The 20,601-nt window shown below is 52.0% G+C and overlaps 1 protein-coding gene across 1 annotated transcript in view; it reads left to right on the top strand.

Moving 5' to 3' along the window:
* The first annotated feature begins 12,270 nt into the window (after window positions 1-12,270).
* Window positions 12,271-20,601, top strand: part of LINGO1 (leucine rich repeat and Ig domain containing 1) — a 65,831-nt gene continuing 57,500 nt past the window's right edge. Inside the window, exon 1 of the mRNA XM_075505686.1 lies at window positions 12,271-12,356. The gene's annotated coding sequence lies outside the window, so the exon portion shown is untranslated. The remainder of the gene's footprint in view (window positions 12,357-20,601) is intronic.

Raw genomic sequence — 20,601 nt, forward strand, 5'->3', positions numbered from 1 at the left:
GGCAGGGAGGATGGAGAGGTAGGGAGGACGTGGGGGGGGTGGGGCTGGGAGCTGCCCTGGGGAGAGTCTGGGATTTGGTTGGTGTTATTCAGTAGCTGCTCTCGTGCTCTGCTCACCTGGAAATGCTGCTGCCTTTAGTTTCCTTTGCTCTGAAAGAAAAGAAACTTGATTTTTAGTGTATGTAGTCAAAGGGGAAGAACGATACCTTGTTCTTGGCTGGCAGTGTTAACTGTGTCCTGTAGGAGCAGAGGGGCCTGGATAGGACCTGAATCTGGATCTGAAGCAAAGGCAGTTTTGTGACAATCTGTTCCCAGCCAGAATAGACTCATCATGTAACCCACAGTGAAATTCATCCAGATCATGGGGCATGCAGACCAGCAATTCAACACTCATCCCCATGACTGAATATCCCATCCCTGATCCTGCAGTGAGAGCTGCCCAGGTGTGGTAACACGATGCTCAAGAGGAGCATCTTGGCCAAAGCACCCCATTTTTGGAGCCTGCAGAGGGTGGCTGGTCCCAGGGCTGTATGTGAGGATGAGCTTCACCAGTCTGCAAGCACTTGTGTGCTTGTGTAGCCTTACAGAGTTAATAGTTTTCCAGGTACAGCACAGCAGTTTTCTTTAAAAAAAAAAAAAAAAAAAAAAAAAAAAGCCAGTCATTTTAATCACTTGCCTAAGATTTGGGTCAACTCCAGCTACTTGGCTTTGGATAATAACTCTCCCAAGCTTCCTTGAGCTAGTCTTGTGAAGCATTGGTGTTATCAGGACACTTGAAATGGATGGGAGGTGCACTGACATGGCAGCCAGCTGGCCTGCAGGATGAACGGCTGCTTGCAAAGTGATGGAAAGTTACATTTTTCTCAGTCTGAGCCAATTCTATTCCTGTAACTGGCCTTGGCTGTGACTTCGGCTTCCCCACGGCTCATCGGATGCTCTCCCTGTGACACGCTCACCTGGGGGCCTGTTGCACAGGCTTTGGGTTGAGACAGCAGGATCCCTTGCTCTGGGCAGCCCTCCGGGCTCAGGGCCGATCTTTCAGAGGAGTTCAAGACCTCTGAATTCCACTTCTTGCACATTTAAAGGCCAAAGGAGACAATTCATGACCCACTGGTCTGGCCTGCTCTGCAACAGAAGCCAGAAATCGTCCACTGCTGATTTCTTTGTCAAGTGCAGTAACTCTTGGCACACTTGAGCACATGGTTCCCAAAGACATGGGAGCTGCAGGGTCTTGGCTCTGCTGGCAGGCAGGAGAGGTGTCTGTTGAAGCTGAAGAGGGGCAGCCATCTGTTCCTAGCTGGGGCATTTGGAGTGATTCTTTGAGTAAGGATGCTCCTGAAGCACCTGGGCTGGCTGGTGCTGCTGGCACGCTGCTCTAGTGGGGGGCTGCACAGGGCAAAGCAGTCTGTTTGCACGAGGGATCATGGACACTGCCCTGGGCTGGTCCTAGTGACTGAGTGTTCAAATATCTAACACATGGTACATCCAAGCAAATGGGTCATGCTGCAGGAGGTGGTTACAGTGGCTGTAAATTCCTACAGGCAGGAAACACCCTGGGTTTGGAGGGGCTTGGGTGTTAATTCATTGAGTTAACTTTTACAAAAGGTTCTACCAGCTGCAGGGACGTGAGCATGATGCCATTTGTGCCTTCCAGTGAGTGAGCAGGCTAGTCTCCCTGGTGCCCAGCACCCTGCAGTGCTGCAGTCCTGTTCAGGGATGCCCTCCCACCCATCACTGCCATTCCCTCTGCTCAGGTAGAAATGCCCCCTCCAGTCGCAGCCCCTCTGCAGTTGTGCTCATGACCCAACATGCTGAATTATTGACGAAAGCCAATGCCTGTGCTGGTTGGCACAGTGTGCTGTGACTTTGACATCCCCTCTCAGTGCACCCTCCTGCCTTTGTGTTGGCTGGAGCACAGTTAATCCCTTTCTCCTTGTCTTGCATGTGTGTCAGCTCATCTCATCTCTGCTCTTGCCTTGTCTTCCTCTGCTTCCCCTTCCCCTCGGCCACTTCCAGGAGGTGACTGCCTCTGGGCTTGGTGCCTTGGGCTGGGATAGGTCTATGCCAGCTCCTATCAAGAGCCATCCCCTTCTCTGCATGGCTGAACACAGCATGGTACATCCCTAGACCTGCAAGGAAAAGGTCCTGGTGCCCCTCATCAGCCAATGAGCTCCTGGTGCCATGGCACCAGGGAAGAGTGGGAGTGCAGGGCATGGCTGGCTCATCCGTGCAGGCATGCTGGGTTTTGGCCAGTGCTAAAAGTTGGCTGTTCCTTCCGGGTGAGGAGGAGGAGGAAGGAGCAGTGCTGGGTGGAAAGCCCTGGTGAGCTGGGCTTGGTGTGGATGTGGGAGGAGGAAGGGAGCAGTACTGGCTGCTCCCAGGAGGAGCCACAGGAGCTGTCACCCTGTGTGACCCCCTCTTTGGCAGCTGCAGCCAGCTTGGCTGTCATGGGCAGTGAAGATGGACGAGCAGATATCAGGGCTTGTTTTGCCACCAGGAACTGCTTGATGGTCTAGACAACTGCCTTGCTGGTCTGTGCTGTGTGTAGACCTGGCAAGGCTTGGTCGGGGGGAGCTTCATTTCTGGGGAGCAGATCCCTTGGGTTTGCTTCAGCTGGGTGCTGTCCTGGTGGTGGTGGTGCAGTTTGTCACGCTAGGATTCTGCTAACTGGACCAAGCTTCAATATCCAATGGGCTTGCATCCCCTCCAAACAGGGCAAGTCTCACACCCTCTCTGGCACTGAGCAGAGCAGGTTGTTACTGGTTCCCACTTGCCCCAGGTGCCCAGAGATGTCCTGGCCCTGCCCCACAGGGCAGTAGGTGGAAGGAAGGACTTGTTTTCCCATCTTGATCCCTCATGGCTGAGACTTCATGGAGCCTTTCACCCAGAGGTGAAGTTGCTCACCGTGACCACCTTTAGCAGCTGCTTCTCTGCATTGTGGGTTGTAAATGTCCCCTTAATTTAGTGCCTGCAGTGCACTAAAGCAGGAACCTTAGCACAGCCCCTGCATAATAACTGAAGGGGCTCTAGTTCCTTTGCTCTGACACAAGGCTGCTCTTTTTGACTGCTGTAGCCCCAGTGGATGATGTCTCCCTTACCCCTGGGTGCCTCTGCCCCATCCCTGCTGTGTGCCGCAGCCAGGTCTGCTCCTGGAGATGACGGGAGGGGCTGGTGCCTCTGCCACCTCTGCACTTGGGATGAGGGCAGGAGTGGACCAGGAGCAGCAGCAGGATCCTGCCCCTGGGGTCAGAGATGCAGCAGGGCTCCCTGCATGGCTCTGGGGTCCTGCCCCATCCCCATCTGAGCAGGCAGCAAGCTGGTCACTGAAGCACCATGTTCCTCCTCGTTTGCACCAGACTGCACCTCTGCCCCAACACTGAGCCTCCCCACAACTCACTTTTGAAAGATAACTCCCTGTTAAATAGAGATATTTAGCCTAATCTGGCCAGGCAGGTCAGTCCAGGCAGTAATGCACTTGCTTCCCGAATGTTTCATTTCTTTTGGCTAAACTTACTAGTGAAAGGTGTGTTTTCCTCCATCACAGAAGAGAATAACAGCTCCGACCTTGAGGAGAGAAATGATGAGGGTTCAGAGTTTTCTTTCCTTTTTTGTTGCTATTTTTCTTGCAAAATATTCAAGTTGAGAGGGATTTTTTGCTTAAACAATTTATGCCCAGTGGATAGATTTATTCCGTTCAGCTGCCAGCCACAAGAAAGCCCTGTTATTCCCTGTGGCATGGCTTTTTTTCCTCAATACTCATAAATACTCTTTTCTAAATCTGAGTTTCTGCTCCTTGCAAACATGAGGGACCAGGTACTCCTGCCCTGTTCCTGATACTGGATGTGCCTCCTTGTAGCCACCTTGCCTCCTTTGCTGGCTTGGCCCTAGGTACCCCGAGTGGTGCTCAGGACCGGCTGCTAAATCTCTCTCTGTCTCCCCACGCCTGATCCCATTCTGCTCCCTCGTTATTTCCGTCTCTCAGGGATAAAGGCTGTGTAAAAATTGCTTTTTTTTTTGGAATGTCCTGGCACCAAGAGGTGCTTTGTAGGCAGCACTTCCAAACCCCACCTGGCCACTACCTCCCACGCCTCTGCTCCCAGCCAACACCCTGCTGTCCTGGCTTTTAGCAGGAACTGGGCAAAAAATGGATTTCCAGGCTGGCTGGGTGGTTTAGCATCATTCCTTCAAGGGAGAAGGGGAAAAGTGAAGGTTTGGTTCTGAATGATTTATTTGAATGAATGTGGCAGAAATGCAAAGTGAGTGTTTGAGCTTGACAGCAGAGTTTGTTTGCATTGGGGGTAGAAAAAAAAATGAGGAGATTCTTAAAATGAAAAGTGGGCTCAGAGAGGGAGGAAAAAAGGGAGACGTTTTCTCTTAAACACATCAAAACTGGCCATTTTTAATGCTGACTGATCACTTAATATTCTTTTCTGAAACACTGTTCCACATGCAAGGCACGTTTGCCAGGGCTGGGATCGCTGCAGCTGCGTGGCTCACCGGCAAGTTTGGCTGTGGTAGCTCCGGAGCTGGCATGGCACCACCTGCCTGCCAGCCCCTCGCACCACTCGTGTCTGCCTCAGTTTCCCTTCCCTCACCTGCACTCCATGCAGCTCATCCATGAGGTCTGGGGAGCCCCAACTGCCTTATCTCATTCCTGCTGGGGTGGGCTATTGTAGGGGATCCATGTGCTGCTGCAGCTCCCTTGCTCAATAGATTTAATTGAGGTCTGGACTGAGATCTCCAAACTCATTGCAGTAGTGAGCCTGAGACGTAGCATCCCTTCATCCCTTCCCTGATGGGCAGCTTGCTGGCTCTCTCTAGTGCTTTTAATTTCTTTAGAGCTCAGATTTTCAGCCTCCTCACCTCTCTGCTACAGCAATGTTCTAGGAACAGATGGGCTTAATTTCCGATTGCCACCCCCTGAACTTGGGAGGAGGTTTGAGTTTGGAGCAAGCTGCCTCTTATTCCACGTGACTCCATCTGGCAGACTCCTGCCTGTGGGCAGCCAGGTCTGCCCTGCCCCTGCGGACACATAGCCTCCTACTGAGGACCCGGCAAATACCCCTCTTTGTGCCGAGGAGGGCTCTCTGAAGTAAGATTTTTCTCCCTTAGCAGATAAATCTATCTCCGTGTTACCTTAGCAGTAGCAATGGCTGAGCATCATCTTACGGCTTGATACTGTTGAGATGCTTAGTCTAAGCTTCATCTAATCCTCTTTCATCTAGCAATCGGGCTAGTGATCTCGTAAAAACAGGTTTTCTGACACCAGCCTCGGCATTTTGTGGTGTGTGCTTGTGCTGGAAGGGTAATGCTCCTGCAGTATCTCAGTGCCACTGCCCCTGAACTGAGCCAGAGGCAAAAGGGAAAAGAAAATGAACCTAAGTTTCTAACATGAGCTCTGTACCTGACTTGTGGATTTCAGGTTTAGGTGTCAGCTCCTGTTTTCATAGGATTTTGTGGCATGTGATTTCCTTAACCTGGCTTCTTGTGGAACACAAACCAGATTTTTATAACCATGACTTTGGGTTGGATTAAAGGTTTGGGGGGTTTTTTTTGAGAACATCCTCCTGAATCTGACCCATTTTGCTCCTCTCTGCTGCACACTGCCAGTGCACCCCAGAACTCTGGCAGCTCTTCAGGGAGTGATAGGAGTCGCAGTGCTTGGCAAGGAAATGCAGGCTCTCAGGTCAGCACCGAGGGGTAATTTGGGAGAGGAAGAGAAGGAAGGATTAAAGCAAATTTAAAATATTTCCATTCCCTTCCCTGTGTTGAGGCCCTGAATTCAAGGCAGAACTGGGGGCTGCTGGACTTTGCTCATGCTTGAAAATGCTTGGACTGTGAACTTTGCAATCAAAACCTGATTCCTGCTTGCGGAAGGTGGGAGCCTTGTGTGTGTGGTTCAACAGGCTCGTTGCCCTCCAGCATTGCAATGTCACCTAGACACCCAGCTGGGGGACAGGCCTTGGAGTGTAGGGATGGAGTGACCTGGCTGTGGTCCTGGCACAAGGCAGTGGCAGAGACTAGCGCCCAGGACCACCCTCCCAAGGCCTCAGGACATGGGAGAGGGGTCATGGGGTTTGCTGCCAGTAAGATCTGATCAGCCCCGAGCTGGTTACCAGCTGGTGGTTAGAGCTCATCCCTGGAATCTGACTTTGGCCAGCTCTGGGATGAACATCATCGCTCCTTGAGCAAGAGGAGTCAGGTGGGCAAAGCCTTCCTTGATGACCATCTGCCAATGCTGCTGTGGTGTGGGCTAGCTGCGATGATCGATGGCGGTTGGAGGGAGTGAGCAACCCCTCCTGGACATGCTCTCCAGCAGGGCAGGTCCCTCAGCTTGGGTTTGCTGCTAGCGTGATACTTCAGGAGTCCTCCTGCTTATCTCTTGTGTGGCCACTGGCGCAGAAAGACCTGTGCTAGTGAGCAGTTGGGCAAGTGGACCTTGAGAGCAGGGCAAGAGGAGATGAAAACTGTTGCATGGGGCAGAGTGTGGTGTCAGGTCTGTTCCCTGACACCAGCAGCTGCTTGCTGCTACCACCTTGCCCTAATCCCTTAACTGTGCTTGGCCTCAGCCCCCAAAACCTCCTTCCTTTTCTGCCCAAATTGGATGTTTCTCTCTCCAGCACCTTCTCACGCTCTCCCCATCCTCCTGTCTTGCAGGGCTGCGTGTCCAGGGCTGAGCGAGGTGCCCCGCTGTTCCGCGTTGGGTCCCATGAGACAGGCAGGACCACCCTGTCCTTCCCGCCCGGGGCTGCAGCACCCCCCTCTCCCTCTGCTGCGCAGGAAGCCCCTCCAGCACCTGAAACGAAGCTGCAGAGGTCTGCTGCCACGGTAAGTCCCCTTTTGCTTTCCTTTCCTGTGCCACTTCTCTGCAGAAGGACATGCTACAGGGTTCGCTTCCCTGTTTGCTCCACGTGCATCTCCCCGCTGCAGCAGGATGCACAGTGTGGGGTGTGTACGCAGGCCTGCAAAAAAGGCGTTGAGTGAACAGCTTATGCACCGAATAATTCAGGTTTCAGTCAACAGAAACAGCTCACGAATTCAGGTTGTATTTAGCAAGTGGTTTTGGCTGGGGAAAAAAGTGAAACACTGAAAAGTTTCATTTTGACATTTTCAAAATGAAACCTTTCAGCCATCTGTTTCGAGATGACATTTCATTTTGCATTTTTTCTAGGTTTTTTTCAGTGTGGCGGGGGGAAGCCACCTACAAACAAAATGAAAGCTTCGCTTCAGACCAAACAAAATGTTTCCTTCAGCCCCAGATTATTACTGGGGTTTTAAAATTTGGCAAAAAAAAAATACTTCAGTCACCCTGAATTACTTTCTTTTCTCAATTTGGCCACCGAAACAAAAACCAAGCAAACACACACATCCACCCCCCTTGTTTTCCCAGCCCAAATCCTCAGAATATGTTGCTGTTGGGGTTGAAAGCTGGAGGAATGGGTGCTACACCAGGGTTGCTGGGCTGGTGGGCAGCACCAGGGAGCTTGGGCAGCCACAGCAGGCAGGAGGAGGGAGCCTTGTCCGCAGCGCAGAGAGCGGGGAGGTGGTGGCTGCAAAACCTGCAGGGTTATTTGCTTTGTGTGTGTGAGGGAGTCGGAGCTGCGAGGCACGTACTACACATCATTGGGTTTTTTTGAGTGAGAGCTTGGGAAGAGCCTGCGGTGGCAGAACATGTTGTACCAATGACTTCAGGGATGGCAGGAGAGATTCTGTGGGACCTAATTTTAGCTACAGCAAAAATCTTGTGCCTGTGAGGAGAGGACGCTGTGCTGAGCCCACCTGGGAGCCAGCAACCTCCTGGGAATGGGATGGAGCCCTAAGGCTGTAGGGGTGGCCACTGGCACTGGTACCCAGACCTGTGCTGGCTGCTGCTGGGTGCCATGGGTGCATGGCAGGTCTCACCCAGCCCCGTTTGCTCCCCACAGCACCTGTGCCTGTTATCTCAGTGCTTTCCCTGTCCAGTGTTTGAGAAAGTCCAGCTTATGGGGGAATCAATGTGACACTGAAAGGACCTTCTGGTCTGCCTGGAAAGTGTTTGCAGCTGGGCTTGTCCTGCACTGGAGAAGCCCCTCTGGGGAAGGAGCCTGCTGGGCTGGGGAGGGAGGAGAGCAGGAAAGGGCTGGGGAAACAGCAAGGAGGGAAGGGAGACAGGTGGCTGGTTGCATGGCCAAAACATGGAAGTGAAGGGTTCAAACATGTCTGCTTGGTTTGGGGTCAGAAGATGTAGCAAAGTCATGGGAATGAGGGAGAAACCCCATCTCCCAGCAGCATCCTGGCTTGCAGAAGAGCAGCAGTTGGGCACCGTGAGGGCCACAAGCTGCTGATGCAAGGCAGAGGAACGGTGCCTTGTGGTGAACAAAAGCCTACCCGTGGGGCTGCAGAAGAAGCCTGCATGGGCTCCTCTTGACCCCTTAATGACAAGGAGGAGATGCTCTGACCATACTTGCCAAATCCCATCACTGTGAGCACCTAGGTAGCCCTTCTATTGTGCTCTCAGCTGAAAGCTGAAGCTACCTAATTAAAGAAAGAGGCTGCAATTCTCATTTACTACACCCTCCCCACCCCCATTTTATCCCAAATGTGACCTTACCAACAGTCACATCGCAGGACTGCTGGATGTGGAGGCATGTGCTGGAAGGGAGATTGCTGTGCTTGGTGGGGGCTGCCAGACTCCTCCCTGGTGTGGGGCTGTACCTGCCCCATGATGGCTCATGCCCTTCATCAGGAAGGAGGAATGGAGGGCTGAATTGTAGCAGGAGAGTAGGAGAGACCCAAAATCGTGCCATAAACAAAATCTGTGCAGCAGTGCGGGGGGGCTGCAGGAGCGCATCCTCTTGCTGATTTCCTAGGAGGAGTGTGCTGCTGGCACATCCCCGGCCCCCAGCAGCCTGGGCGCACAGGACTCCCACTCCAGCAGAAAGGCTTAAAGTACAAAGAGTACCAGGCAGGTGTCTCGGTATGTGGTGGGACAGCAGGTGTTTGATATCCATTCTCGTGTGCTCCCTGTGCTTTTGTCAGCACTAGCTCCCTGCTGAAGTGTTACAGGGTTGCTGCCTTTGTCGCAGAGGCAAAAGTTGGCTTTTTGGAGCTATGTGAGATCAGAAGGGATCAAGGGTTGTTGCAGATCTGAAATCAGTGTCTGCCCTTATTTGGAGGGGAGCCAGTTATGCCTGAGCCTCTGTCTGCTGTTTTGCAGCTGGCTGTGAACCCAGGGTGTGCAAGGGGCGGTGCTGGGGAGGGTGGTAGGTCCTTGTCCCTGTGGCCTCCGTGCCAAGGGATCCTTGCGGTGTGCCCATTCCGGAGCACAGCTCAGCTGCTGCTTCTTAGAGCAGGGACCAGCCTCTGGGATGTGGGGTAGATGCACGGAGGCAGAGCTCGTGGGGCTGTATGTTCCTATGCATGATGTGGGCCTGGAAGAAGGTGGTGGTTGTCCCTGGGCAGGAGGTGGGTTGGAGGAAGGGGGTTTATCCCACAGGGAATCCCTCCAGCCTGGTTTGGGAGGGATGGAAGGGTCTTTCCCCAGGCCCCTACTGGAAGCCCCTGAAACCTGCTGAATCACTTACCTCTGTTTTTGCACTTCTTATTCCCATATTCCATTCTCTTTCTCTGTTTTCATCTCTCCCTCTCTTTTTTTGTTCCCCCTTCACCTTTATCAGTAGCTAATGAAACAGGCAGGGAGAAACCCAATTCGTACAGTAATTAAATTTACTTAGTGGGTATTCAGCTGGAGTAATGAGAAGTTTAATTCAATGATTAGTTTTTTCTTTCATTAATTAAAAATGGAACAATGGTGCAGTTACAGTGGGCTGCATTGATCCTCCTTGTGGAAAGCTGCTGATGGAGGAGGAGGAGGAAGGAAGGCTTCTCATTTTCTCTATCCTCCCTGGATGCTCTCCCCACACACAGATGCATTTATTGTCCCCTGTCTCTCAGTTGACTCCCCTGCCCAGGTGTCCCTGAGATTCTGGGTAAGGGGTGCTTGGGGCAATGATGGAGGAGAGTGGTGGAACAGCCCCCCCCCAAGGTCCTCTCCCCAATCTGTCCCCAGAAGCAGCCTTTCAGCTTAAAAAGGGATTTGAAATATTTGCTGTGGGTGGAAGATTGAAAAGCAGGTCCCAGCCCACAAGAAGTTTGGGGTGGGAGAGTTGTTTTCCTTCCTAGCTAAACAGACTTTGATCCATTTAAATACCTTAAATTCATAAACATGTTTGTAGTCTTTTAAAATAAGTGATGTGTGAAAGCAAAAATAAATAAATAAACCAAATAAGTTGTTTCCCATTTTCAATGCTTTCTGCAGGCTCTTGAACAATGTTAGGACCTCAGATGTCCTTTGAAGCATGGTTGGGCAGGTTATGTTCCCCTAAAGCAGAGGCATTGGTTTGCTCCTAGTTTTTATATGGAAGGTTTATTTTGGTAGCTTTGGGGATCATTGTAAGATCTCCTAAGTATATGAGTTCATAAGGAGGTCTAGTCAATAATGGGAATAAAAAACCCCACAACAAACAATGAACTATTAATTGGTATTATAGATCCAGTCTGTGCAAGGAGCTATGTGCATAAGGGGGCTGGCTCAGGTGGCTGGGCAGGAAAGCAAGCACTGCATCCCCCCTCGCCTGTGTCCTCTCTGCTCCATGTGTCTTCCAAGTCATCTGTTTCTCTGCTGCTGTTGTGGGGACCGTGTGACGTGTGACTAGCCAAGGGCTGGGGGCAGTGAGCACCCAGGTTTGAAGCTAGTACGTGCCAAGGGCACTCAACACCTCTGGAAATGAGATGTTTTTGCTTTTCTTGAGTGTCCTTTGGTTATCTCCGATAACTGCTTTGGAAAAGCTAGCAGCCAGGAGAGAGGTTCCTGGCTAGCCCAGCACTGTGCCCCTGTGCTGGGAAGGGCAGGCAGAGTCCTGCAGCGGGGCTGGAGTCCCTCCAGCAGTGCTCAAGTCTCCTGAGGCTCCTCCGTGCCCCCCCGCTTGTGGAGCTACTCGGGATTCAGAGAAATAATTATTTGATTCCAAAAAAGGAGGAATATGTCCTCCTGCCTTGACCTTGTCCCCTGAAACAGTGAAAATTGTGATGGAAAATGGTTTCTGGCAGGAGAAAAGGTGAATGTGGGACACTGCTTGCCACACGTGGCAGGAGAGTCACAGCCATGGCACCTGCGCTGCCCCTCTCCAGCACATACCTCTGCTGTGGCAGCAGCGGGGAGGTGAGCCTGAGGCTGGGACATGGTTGATTTGGGCACTCTGGTGCTGGCAGCCTGACCAGGCTGTGCTGCCTCCCATGCGTGGGGCAGCTGCGGTGTGGGGCAGCTGGGTTTAGGGAGCATCCCCTACCTGCCAGGATGGCAGCACAAGGTGAGGCTGCGGGAGGGCAGGGTAAGATGGGGTCACTGTCCCTGTGCACTCCTTGGCCGGACTGGAGCTCCTGGCATCTGGCAGGGCCCAACCTGTTGTCCCCAGGGAGGTGCGATGATACGTTCCTCTGGACAGTGTTTTGGGCTGTCCCTGGCTGTAACACAGCATCTCCAAATCCCAGTACATCTATGGGAGGACTCTCAAACACCCCAGGTCCATGGGATGCAGTGTCCCCTAGCCAGAGCCTCGTGTCGCATCGCTGGGGTCCTGAGCTGCGAGACCCTTTGGCAGCTCTGGGCTTTAGTGGTGTTTTGCAATTCTTGTCCTGTGTGAAGTATTTTATTGCTCTGCATGACCTGGAGTCACCAAGGCTGGGGTACAGGGCTGCAGCCAGGACCAAGGCCTGGGTCTGAGCTGCCCTGGCAGTGCTGCCCACCTGGGGAGGCTTACTGAGGGCGGTGCGAGCCCATGCTGGCCAGCGAGGGCTATCCGGCCTTGTAGACAGCTACAGCACTGTTTTACAACAGTGTTTTTCAGAGAGCTTTTGCATGCATGTGTTTCTTGAGAGATCACTACAAATGATTCCCAAGTGCTCTGGCCCAAATCTGTCCCAGTAGCTGTCAGCAGATCAATGCTCTGCTAAGTACAGGCCTGCTCTATTTCCATGGGAAAATGGCTTCTATTAAGCAGTTCATTTTGGTCCTTTCAGCAGCAGGTCTACTAAATTTTGGTAGTTGTGTTTTTCTGTCTGTTGCAGCCTGATTTATAGCTTTTAAATATCAGTTCAGATGAAGATTAAGCTCAGCTGAGCTCTGGTTTTGGGAGGGAGTGGGGAAAAGCATTCACAGCTTTTTAATTTCTCTCCCGTTTGCCTCTCAAATGCCAGGTTTAAAGCCCTAATTGTGGTATCATTTTGCCCACAGTGCATGAGTGGAAAGCAGAGGAGAGGCCAAAGCCCAGCACGCCCCTGGCATCTGATCCCCCAGCATCCTGCCTTCATCTGACCTGGGTAGGTGGCACACGAGCTCGGGTGCTGTTGGATTGCTGAGCATATGACACTCGTGTGCCTTGCTCGTGCTGAGTCCAGGACTGGACTGGCTTCTGCTGCTATAAGCATGGTAGAAATGCCTTCCCTCTGTAGGCCAGGGCTGCTACCCAGCCCTCCTGGGGTGTAAGGCAATGCAGCTTTCAAACAGGATCTGGGGCAGGTGCTTCCTGCGTGCCTGGAAAAGGTAGGAAATGTTCAATCCATCATGCCTGCACAGGGGAGGGTTTTAACCGGGGCCGGGGCGGAAGCGGGGAAGGCATCCAAAATGAATATTTGGACAGTGGCACTGTTGAGAAAGGGGGGCTTTGTCATGGGGCCATATGGCTCTGCTTAAGCAGGTGGGTTTGCTCCAAGTTGTATTGCATCGGTTCGGGGCAAATGCTGCCTGCATGGAGTGAACCAGCACGGACAGCCGAACACTGCAGCCTGGGGGATGCTGGGCAGAAATAGTTTCATCTTCCAGGAGAGGGCAGGCGAGAGGGTCCTCAAAAGGCAGTGTTTTCCGAGATGTCTCTATTACTGTTGGGCCTGCGCACTCGCCACCGACTCGGCCTCCTTCCAGTGCTCTCACCGGGACAGTTAAAAGGGATGGGAGCAGGTTTCAGTTTGTACTGTACATACAAATCCTCAGCTGAAATCTGTGAACTGTCAGTTTGATGCAGGCAACGCATGAGACAGCAAACATCAGAGCTGACTGGGCTGAGGCAATTTCCCAGGATGTCAGTCCTCAGGAGAGAACAAAGGGATCTCTCTGTGAAGAGCACAATTCAGTTTCCTAATAAAAAAAAAAAATTAGGATGATTCAAGCATCTTTTATATTCCAGAGCTGGGGAGGGGAGTTGTTCAAATTGGATGTTGTCCAAGGTGGTATGACATAGCGGGGTGTGCTGTGATCTTGGTGCCACTGGGAGGGACACCTCTGCTTGGGGCAGAGTGCAGGGGCTCACCTGGGACTGCCCGGGAGGCAGCTTCCTGCACCCATGTCAGGTTCAGAGAAAAGGCAATCAAAACAGTGAGGCAGAACTGGCTTTCACACTCAGGCACATGCACACAGGTATATAATTTCCCTTTTACATCATGTTCTTTGCTCAAAGCAAAGAGCAGGCTGCATAGGCTTAGCCTGATGCATGCAAAAAAGGGGCCTGTGTCCTCACCTTGCTTCCTGTTCCTGCACGACAGGGACTGGTGGAGAGGTATTTCTAGCTTCTTGTTGCTGTTTGCCATTTTATGGTAAGCAGGAATGAACCCAGGCACCTGTCCCTCCTTTCTCCCACAGGCACTCCTTGCAGGTGGGGCCCCAGGGAAAGCTGTGTGCAAAGGATGCTCGATCAGAGGAGTTCCCACCGTGTCAGGGCTGACAGAGCAAGTGGAGGGACCATGGAAATAGCAGTTTTCTGTCAAAACAGCTTCTCAGCAGCAAGCCCTGAAACACATTTATTCTTAGCAATCTTCTATCAAAACAAAATTCCGCCAGGAAATGGTCATGCTGGTTAAAGTCCTCCCTGGAAAAAACGAGCACTGAGAGCCATCTGGTTTTGGTTTAGATTTAGGTATTTTCTTCCCGAGTGCCGTTTGCAAAAGTTGAAGATTTTTCCTAAGGCCAGTATTTAGAAAACAAGGTGGTTTTGGTTTTCCTTGTGCTTTTTCCCTTTGAGAAAAGAAAAAAGTTACTTCCTAGGAAATTTGGGATAGCAGAGTGAGGTGTAGTCTGTGTTTCTCAGCCTGCTCTCTCCACTAACTAGTGCAAGACCAGGGCAGTCAGGTGCTACAGAATCATATAGGCTGGAAAAGATCATCAAGTCCAACCGTAAACCTAACACTACCAAGTCCACCACTACACCAGGTCCCTAAGCACCTCATCCAAACATCTTTTAAATACCTCCAGTGATGGCGATTCAACCACTTCCCTGGGCAGCCTGTTCCAATGCTGGACAGCCCTTTCAGTAGCATAATGATGGGCAGCAGCCACATCTCTGGTCCTGAACTGCCCCTCACCCTGCCCAACATCCTGGAGCAAAGCAGGACCTGGTGCTGGGAGGGGGCATCTCAGCCTGAGCCTTGAGCAGATGCGTAAGCCCTCTCCCCAAGGAGACTGTGAACCTTGGGGCTGAATGATGTGGTCAGAGGTTTTATTTAGTTCTGAGGCAGGGCTGAACCTGAGTGGATTTTTAATGCATGATTTTTTAGTGTTTAAACTGAGCAAATCTTTGAACCTATGTGGTTTCTGAGGGATGTTTCTCTTCCTCTCTGAATGCGTGTGCCATAAATGCTCCCAAAAAATCCTCCCTTTCCTCTCTGCTGTTGCTAGCTCTGGTGACGCAGTCACAAACTTGCAATAGGTCAGGCTTTCCACTAAGCCTCTGTGTCACAGGAGCGTCTTGGATTTTCACTTTTTAGAAGCAAGTTTTCAGCATCAGGGTTATGTCAAAAACCTATAAATGTGGACAGGGGCACCGCAGGCTCCCCATATTATGCTGCAATGGGCCAGAAACCCCGTGTGAGAGTGGCTGGGAGCAGGGAGGAGGATGTGGGTGACCTGGGGGTGCAGAAAGAATGAGAGAGGGGAAGAGGCTGGGTGGCAGCACCTTGGCATGGCAGGAGCTGCTGAGGGGAGGAAAGGGATGGCAGCTCGTTTACCAGAAGGTGTCTATCCTGGGAGCACGCTGCACTGTGCAGGTCAGCACTTGTTTGAGAAGGAGCAATACAAGTTGTCAGGTGGAGAACATTACCTCCCCTGATAACTTCATTTTGCTGAACAACCTCCTAGCTCAGAGCAAGGAAAATCAATGCAACAGAGCCAGGCTGCCTGTGCAGCAGGAGACCCTGCTTGGGATCCCCTGTCATCCCACACTGTCCCCAAAGGGGACCAGCTGGTGCCCCCAGAAGGGGGGGTCTCATGTAGGAGTAGCAGCAGTGTTGGGGCTGTCCCCAAGAAAGTTGCATGGGACAGTGTGGGACACTAGGGACACTCTTGTCTTCAGCTGGCCCAAAAGCTGTGGTTAAATAGGGTGGCTGCAAAGAGCTGGGAGAGAGAACAAGGCTGGAGGGAAGGAATGCAACAGAGGGAGAGGTGTCTGTAGCCTGTTTTGGTAGGTGCTGTTTTGGAAGGTTTGCTCCTTCACCCTGGCAGGGCCAAGAAAAAGCCCTGAATTTCTTTTCCACACCTTATATGGTTCCCACCTGGTTCTCTAGATTAAACCAGATTTCTCTCCAAGCATCTCACTCTGAGGACTGACAAAGCCATTAACACAGAGGTTGTTGTTGTTTTTTAATTTTTTTGGTGGCACACTAGCAAAAATAAATATTAATTGTGCAAAATGCTAATAAGCCAGGCAGGGAACTAGGCTGTGCAGCCCAAGGATAGTGCCATGCATGCAGCTGCTGGCCCTTGGTGCAAACCTGGAGGCCACCACTGCAGTCCAGTGGTTCCTGGGGAGCTTTGTGGTGTTGGGATGTCATGCGGGGTGCCTGATGCTTGGGGCTTTGCAGTGCCTGTGAGCCCTGGCAGGGACCATCAGGGACTATTTGTGGCAGGAGTCTGGGCACTGTGTTAGCGAGTCTGGGAGGCACTTGAGGTTTTCTAGCAGTTAAACAGCTCTTCCTCATCTTGGGGTGGGAGATACTATCGTGCACACACAGCTTGGGATGTCACATTAATGTTAAACGCAGGGAAGAAGCAGGAGCGAGAGAGAGCAGGAGCTGGGCGTGTATGGCAGTTTGTTTCTTTGGGTTTATGTGCTGATACTTTCTGCTTAATTGCACCTTGACATGTACTGAGGGGGGGAAAAAGGGTTTTTAAAAAGCTTTAAAAAAATTACCTTCCATGAAATATTCAGGACAGGCTGGTTTCTTTTTAAAAACTGGCATAATTACTCCTGCAAGGCTTCTGGTTCTCATGGTTTCATTGCATTTGAAGGGAGGCAGCAGGAGTGTTTGTCCTCGTTAGCATGGAGAGGGGCTGGGCTAGCTTGTATTCATTAGAGGGAGGCAATCACTGTATTGATACCTGGAGATGGGTGAGTTGGGGGTCAGTGGGTTGGTTTGTTCCCATGAATATTTGCTGGTGGTGGACTGAGGACTTGGAAGGGAATGGAGGCAATTTAGTGACATATTAGGGTGTACTAGGAACAACAAAAATGTCCCTTGTGCTCCGGGAGTGCTGGGCTGTGTACCAGGGTGCATCCCACTGCTCCCTCCTTGCTGTGCCCTGCCTCCCGCAGACATGGGGGAGATGGCGGTGGGTTGTGGGCATGGGGAGCACATCCGCCTGCCTCTGGGGAGGGGGGGCCGCTCCAGGAAGCGCTCTCCTGACACCGTTAGGTGTGATCCAAAATTAGCATCCCATTCACTCGCTCTTAGCTGTGTTAGCTCTGCGAGGCTAATAGGGCTTAAAAGAAAAAAGGTCTCTTGTCACTGAAATCAGCAGCTCTGACTCAGAATACACAGAGGGAGCAGACTTGCTGAATAAGGCAACATTGCTGTTGTAAGCGCTTGCCTGGCTGCAGCAGTGCTGGGGGACTTTCCCAAGGTCAGCCCGAGAGTCAATGTCAGAGCTTGGGAGGGGTCCTCGATTCCCATTTTGGTGGCTAAACTGCTGGGCAAGGAGGATGAAGGCGTGAGTGTGAAACCCAGCCAAACCGTGGAGCGTTCCCAGTGCCGTGCCGTGTTCCACAATTAATCACTTCCACCCACGTTACACTTTCCCCCTCCCCTAAATCCTCCCTCGCCTGGTACTGGAGTGGGGAACAGAGGCAGCTCCAGTTTTATGAATCAATCAAAGACAATGCCTGCTTTTGAGAGCTGCTGATTTAGAGAGCCCTTTGCAAACATGTGTGCAGTATGATTTCTTATCAGAGCACGGCTCTGGATGAGACTGCCAAGAGGAGCTGTTCCAGCTCCCGGCCACATCCTGGGGAGACGGGCTGAGTGGTCTTTTCATCTACAAATAAAACAAACAGGAACAAAGAAGGCAATAATATTGACTTTCATCATTGATATTCCCATTTATCTCAGTAATAATTAGTATTTCTATTGCTGCAAGGGTATAGCTCATAATCTCACTATTTCAGGGGAGCTTATTAATGTCATCACCAAGAACAGCAACACATAAAGTGCTGGGCAAGTGCTGAGGAGGGTGAGTGGGGTGGAGGGCTGGGAATGGAGCAGAGCTGGACATGGAAGAAAGAGGCAAGAGGCTGCAGAGGGGTGCATGGATGCTGTAGGGAGCAGTGGAGCAGCAGAGCTGGGGAGGGTAGGAGAGGTGGTCTTGGGCATATGGGCAGGGCCTGGGTCAGTGCTGACCTGACACTCCCCCTGTGCCAGGGGTGAGGTGGGAGAGCTGTACAGGCCTGCTTGATGGGAGCTGGGGCTCTCGGGGTCCCTGTCACCCAGTCCCTTGCTGCTCCAGCACAGCCAGAGCAAATCCCACTTGTCTGTGTTCAGGAGGGAAGGGCAGGGCTGGTGCTTCATCACGGTGGCCCAGGGGCGGAGGATGCACTGTGAGATGCAGTCACAGTGCCTTCCCTGCAGCGTGACGTGCTTCCAAGCTGTAACAGCGGTCCCCCGTTGTCACTGGCACACCAGGCAACATGGGAAACCAGGGCAAGTTCTTGCATCTGTCCCCATCCGCCCCCAGGGCACCTGTGCCATTCATGCACAAACTTCCCACAGCATCCACAGCGCTTGTTATCTGCTGGCACTTCATTAGTCATTCCCTGTCCTCTTAAAAACCCCTCACTCTGCTGTCTGCAGATGCCTTGTTCTGTCAGAGCCATGTACCTGGACTGATCCTCCTCTGGGATCCCAGAGGAGGTGGGACACTGAGGTTTCAGCACTGGTGCTGAACACAGCCGCTGCTCTCCTATGTTGGTGTGAAAGCTTTGGCACCCGACTGCTCTGTGCCTCGTCCTGAATCAGTCTGGAGGTCCATTTCCTGCATCTATTTTTTTAATTGTCCTATTAAGTACATGTCCCGACCCTGCCTGTTGAGGGATGGTTTCCAGTATGCAGCGTCCCGAGCATTATCAATTCCACAGGAACCGCTGTCACAGCAGCCGCAGGGACCAGCGAGCAGCAAATGCAAATGCAGGGCGGTGTTTTTATTAGGATTTAAATGAGTTTAAGGCTATTCAGAATTACAATGTGATTTGAGCCAGGAGGGGCTTATAAAACTGGTATGAGTTCATATATTATACAGTAAATGTGCCAAACCCCATGACTCCTGCTGAGCACCTTCCTCACCAGGGTGGGGAAGGGAGCAGGGCAGCTGCCAGGGCTCAGCCCTGTTGCCTCATCGTGTAGGGCCCCATGGGGTAAAGGGCTGTTTGAGGTGGAAGGAGGGCTAAAAGGCTCAGCCATGGAGGTTACTGGGCAGGGGAGCCGGTCTCTGTTAACAAACCTGAGCCTATGGTGCAGTTCACATTGGCAGATCATCTCTGGCTGGAAGGTAGGGGTGCAGGGGAGGCTTGTGAACATATTTTGGGGCAGGGTGCACTTCACCCATACATCCTTCCCTCTCTGTATAGCTCCACTGGGGGAAGGTGGCAGTGGGTGCTAGCGATGCTCCAGCACTGGCCATACTGAAGGAGGCTATGCACCAGGGAAGCAGCACGGCTGCACCTTCTTCCTCCCTGTGCAGCGAGCCGTGGCTTCTCTGGGTGCTGGTGCAGGACATGGGGACCCTTCCTTGGGCCAGACCCTGCTCCAGGTTTCTGGTAGCAGGGAGCTTTCTCCAGTCTGTCCAGGATGTGCCAGCCCCAGCTTGCACCTCTCCGGAGATCTCATAGCACCCAGATCACCTGCCTGTCGCACAGACATCACTCATAAAGGCTTTAATGGCCATTATTGTAATCTATGGCTGTGCGGGGCTTTGTGCAGAGGCAGAGGAGAGATGGGTGATGTGACAGAGCTGTACCTGTGTGCACAGGTGCCCTGGGTCTGTGACACCTAGGAGCCACCGCGGTGGGGGTGACAGATTCCTCCGTCCGCTCCCTCAGCCAGGAAAGGAATGAAAGGGAAGTTTGAGCTATTGGCTTGGGATGTTCGTGCCTCGCCTCATTTCAGTGCTATGCTTTTGATCTCTGAAGGATAGAGCTGAATATTTGAATGAGAAATACGTGGTTGTATTGAAATCCTAGACAAAATGCCTTTTGTGCCTCCCTGCATGTTTATTTGCGTAAGAGTGTTTTGCTGGAGAAACACGGGAAGGAGCTCGAGGGAGAGGAGCGAAGGCGGGGGTGAGAGCATTGGGGAACTCGCAGTACAATTTCAGGACACTTAAGAGCCTCTTATTGTCAGTGGCGAGACAGCAACATCAGAGGCAGCTTGGGCAATTGTCTGAGACAAATTGCTTCATTTGATGGTTTGTCGGTATCTCACTGGTTAAGTTTCTGGGTTATATATATACAAAGCACAGGAGAAATCCAGAAATACCCATATATATGCGTATATACATGTCTCTGTATCCGTAGTTATCGCCCATAAATGACCTTGCAGGCATGAAATAATGTCATCAGCCTGCCTGGTGCTTCGGAGCAGCTGGATGTTTGCTCTGTAGATGTGGGGAGCAAGGGAGCCAGGCAACCTCTTGGGGCTCCCGCTGTGAAGCCACCAAGGTGCTCGCTCTCGTGCCAGGGAGCTGGCAGTGTTTGTCGCAGGAGGGAGCATCTCCCTTCCTCTCCAAAAAGAAAGGTTTCACTCGCTTCAGGAGATGCTGAGGGCAGAGCCTTTGCTGACAGGTAACATGCTGCTAAACAAAGCTGCTTTCCCCAGAGAGGGAAAATTGTTGCTGGTGCCTGCGGGAGAGGTGAAGGTAGAGATGTGACGGATAGCAGCCCTGCTGTTTTGTCCTACTTGGAGGAGAGACGGCAAGCCAGGGATGCAAAGGCACCCTGATAAAAAGGCCCACTGGTGGCATTTGGGTAGCAGTGGGGGACAAGCAATCGCTCAGCTCTCCCCTGTCCATACATCTGAAACAATGCAGAGCCCCCACTTTGGGCAGCCCTGCCCATGCCAGCACCTCTCATTGCACCGTCCCCATGGCAAGGCTGTAGGAGGAGGGCAGTCCGGGTGGTGTTGGCCGGGAGAAGATGTATGCTGCATCCAGCAGCCCAGAGCAAAGGGACCTCAGCCAGTGACATCCACCAGAAAGCCTTTAATGCCTAGCCTGGAGCAGGGAGATTTACTCAAGGGACTCATTTCTTTTCCT

This window comes from Mycteria americana, chromosome 6 (assembly GCF_035582795.1).
Source record: "Mycteria americana isolate JAX WOST 10 ecotype Jacksonville Zoo and Gardens chromosome 6, USCA_MyAme_1.0, whole genome shotgun sequence".
Taxonomy (NCBI): Eukaryota; Metazoa; Chordata; class Aves; order Ciconiiformes; family Ciconiidae; genus Mycteria; species Mycteria americana.